Genomic DNA, 3,818 nt, shown 5'->3' on the forward strand with positions numbered 1-3,818 from the left:
AGAACTCTTTCTAGGTTTTCAAGACATTCTTCGAAACTTTGTCCGCATACGGAAAAGTCATCCATAAAGACTTCCATGATGTTTTCGAGAAAATCGGCAAATATTGCCATCATGCACCTTTGAAAGGTTGCAGGAGCATTGCACAAGCCAAACGGCATTCGTCGATAAGCGAAGGTACCAAAAGGACATGTGAACGTTGTCTTTTCTTGGTCATCAGGATGAATTGGTATTTGAAAGAAACCTGAGTAACCGTCTAGATAGCAGAAATGAGAATGCTTGGCTAGTCGCTCTAACATCTGGTCTATGAATGGTAAAGGAAAATGATCTTTTCGGGTTGCTTTGTTTAGCTTCCTATAGTCAATGCACATTCTCTATCCCGATTCAATTCGTTTGGTTATAGTTTCTCCTTTTTCATTTTCGATCACTGTTATACCACCTTTCTTTGGTACTACGTGCACAGGACTAACCCATTTGCTATCGGATATAGGATATATGATACCTGCCTCTAATAACTTCGTTACCTCCTTCTTCACTACCTCACTCAGGATCGGGTTTAGTCTCCTCTGATGTTCCCTAGAAGTTTTACAGACTTCTTCTAGCATGATGCGGTGCATACAAATAGAAGGACTTATCCCTTTAAGATCGGTGATGTTGTATCCTAGTGCGGTTGGATATTTTCTTAAGATATGTAGGAGTTTTTCGGTTTCAAGTTTTCCTAGGTCTGCATTGACTATCACTGGTCGTTCAAGTTCTAAGTCTAGGAATTCATATCTCAGATTTTTGGGAAGTGTTTTCAGGTCGAGGGTTGGTTTCTTAAGGCATTGCGTAGGATCCGATGTTATTGCTAAACATTGGTTCAGTCTGTCCTCTACACGATAGTCGGACAAATCGTCATTTTCTAATTCTGTTTCTTTTATGCATTCATCGATGATATCCATGAAGTAACATGTGTCTTCTATTGCAGGTGCTTTCAAAAATTTGGAAAGAATGAACTCAATTTTCTCTTCTCCTACTTCGAAAGTGAGTCGTCCTCGTTTTACGTCTATGATAGCACCGGCGGTTGCTAAGAAGGGTCTTCCCAATATAATGGGGGTAACTTCATCTTCTCTTATGTCCATAATTATAAAATCGGTGGGAATGTAGAATTGACCTATGCGCACGGGAACGTTTTCAAGAATTCCTACGGGATATCTAACGGAACGATCTGCTAATTGCACAGACATTTTAGTTGGTCTTAATTCTCCCATTTCAAGTTTCTTGCATATGGATAAGGGCATAACACTGATACCGGCTCCTAAATCGCATAAAGCTTTGTCTATGACAAATTTTCCTATATGACAGGGTATAGAGAAACTACCAGGGTCTTTAAGTTTAGGAGGCATATTTTGGATTATTGCGCTACACTCAGCAGTGAGTGTAACGGTTTCGCTGTCTTCAAGTTTCCTTTTATTAGATAAAATTTCTTTTAAGAACTTAGCATATGAAGGCATCTGTGTAATAGCTTCTGTAAAAGGAATGGTGACGTTTAATTGTTTCAGTAGGTCAACAAATTTCTTAAATTGGCCCGCGTCTTTGGTTTTAATTAGCCTTTGAGGGTAAGGGATATGTGGTTTGTAAGGCGGCGGAGGTACATAAGGTTCTTTGTTTTCTACGGTTTCTTTAATACACTCTTCCTTTTCCTTAGGTCTATCTTCTTCCTCAGTTGACTTTTTAGAGTTTTGGTTCTCAATCCTTGGGTCAGACGGTCCTTCTACCTCTGTTCCACTTCTTAATATAATTGCATGAGCGTGGCCTTTCGGGTTAGGTTGGGGCTGTCCAGGAAATGTACCAGTTGGGGCAGCAGTAGGCGCTTGTTGTTGAGCTACTTGCGAGATTTGTGTTTCCAGCATTTTGTTATGGGTAGTCAGGGCATCTACTTTACTTGCTAGTTGTTTAATCTGTTAGCTAGTGTGTACATTTTGGTTTAAGAACTCTTTATTGGTTTGTTGTTGAGAAGCTATGAAGTTCTCCATCATGATTTCTAGATTGGATTTCCTAGGAACGTTATTGTTAGGTGTAGATGGGGTCGGCTTTTGATATCCAGGAGGTATAGCTGGGGCTTGAATGGAGATTGACCTGGTGCGTATAAAGCATTATTACTTTTATATGAAAAATTAGGATGGTTCTTCCCGTTTGAGTTATAGGTATGCGAGTAAGGATTTCCTTGAGCATAGTTCACCTGCTCTGCTTGGTTTCCTGTTAGGAGTTGACAATCTGTAGGAGTGTGACCTTGAATTCCACAGACTTCGCAATTTTGAGTTACGGCAACCACGGTGGCTGGAGGTGATACATTTAAACTTTCAATTTTCTGGGCAAGAGCATCCACTGTTGCATTAACATGATCAAGGCTACTTATCTCGTACATGCCCCCTTTTGTTTGAGGTTTTTCTACCATTATTCGGTCGCTTCCCTACTGATAATGGTTTTGGGCCATGCTCTCGATAAGTTGATAAGTGTCAGCGTAAGGTTTATCCATAAGCGCACCACCTGCGGCGGCGTCTAATGTTAACCTTGTGTTGTACAAGAGACCATTGTAGAAGGTATGAATTACTAACCAGTCCTCTAAACCATGGTGTGGACAAAGTCTCATCATGTCTTTGTATCTTTCTCATGCTTCGAAAAGAGACTCGTTATCTTTTTTCTCAAATCCATTTATCTGGGCTCTTAACATAGCTGTTTTGCTTGGAGGAAAATATCGGGCAAGAAAGACTTTCTTCAACTCATTCCATGTGGTGACTGAGTTGGAAGGAAGATATTGAAGCCATCTTCTAGCTTTATCTCATAACGAGAAAGGAAAAAGACGAAGTCGAATTGCCTCTGAAGTAACACCATTAGCTTTAACAGTATCAATGTATTGGACAAATACAGATAAATGAAGGTTTGGATCCTCGGTAGGATTTCCAGAAAATTGGTTCTGTTGCACTGCCTGCAACAGCGAAGGTTTAAGTTCGAAAGTTGTTCGCTTCGATTGCGGGTGGAGCAATACTCGAATGCGGCTCATCTTGCGATGGAGCAGCGTAATCTCGAAGAGCACGAGCTGGTTCTTCCATCTCTGGTATCGTCGAGGGAAGAAGATTTTTGAGATCAGGAATTTCGATTGGAGGAAGATTGTTTGCAGCACGGTACTCCCGAATTCGTCGTAAGACTCGGAGATATCGTTCAACGTCGTTGATTCGTAAGTAATACGGTTCGCCTTGTGAGCGAGTGTGTGGCATACAAATCAAAGAAAGACAAGGAAAAAAATTAAAAATTGCCTTAATCTCTACAGCGTAACAGAAGAGTTACGATATCGACTAAATAAAAGTCCCCGGCAATGGCGCCAAAAACTTGATTGCGACTTTATGAGTCTATTGGGGTATTAACTGCAAGTGCACAGTCTAATCGCGTAGTTTTAAAAGATATCGATCCCACAGGGACTTAATGAATCGATATACCGTTTTTCTAGGGTTACTTCGTAAAGCTAAGGCGGATGATACTTTGATGATTAGGGGGAAAAGTAAAACTAAAATTGGATCTAGATTAAATATCAAATAGCGCGGATATCGGTATGTAGTTCGTCGTAATTAGGGAATCAAATCTTCGTTGGTCTTTTTCTTAGTTTTAAAATAAGTCTTTTCAGTAGACACTATTAATTAAAAGTCTTTTCCTCAAACTCTCGCTCTGTTGAATCAGACTATGACTTTATACTAACGTATGCTCTGACTATTTCATTAAATCTAAAATCACTCTTTGAAAACAATAGAATCTATAGAAACTCTTTTTAAGAAAATACTAACCGT

General features: G+C 39.9%; 1 non-coding gene across 1 annotated transcript; it reads left to right on the forward strand.

The window, feature by feature from the left end:
• Positions 1 to 2,603: 2,603 nt before the first annotated feature.
• Positions 2,604 to 2,710, forward strand: LOC127124677 (small nucleolar RNA R71). The gene has a single exon (XR_007804139.1). It is a non-coding gene; the product is annotated as a small nucleolar RNA R71 (small nucleolar RNA).
• The last annotated feature ends 1,108 nt before the right edge of the window (positions 2,711 to 3,818 follow it).

The sequence above is a fragment of the Lathyrus oleraceus genome, chromosome 2, assembly GCF_024323335.1.
Source record: "Lathyrus oleraceus cultivar Zhongwan6 chromosome 2, CAAS_Psat_ZW6_1.0, whole genome shotgun sequence".
NCBI classification, from domain to species: domain Eukaryota; kingdom Viridiplantae; phylum Streptophyta; class Magnoliopsida; order Fabales; family Fabaceae; genus Lathyrus; species Lathyrus oleraceus.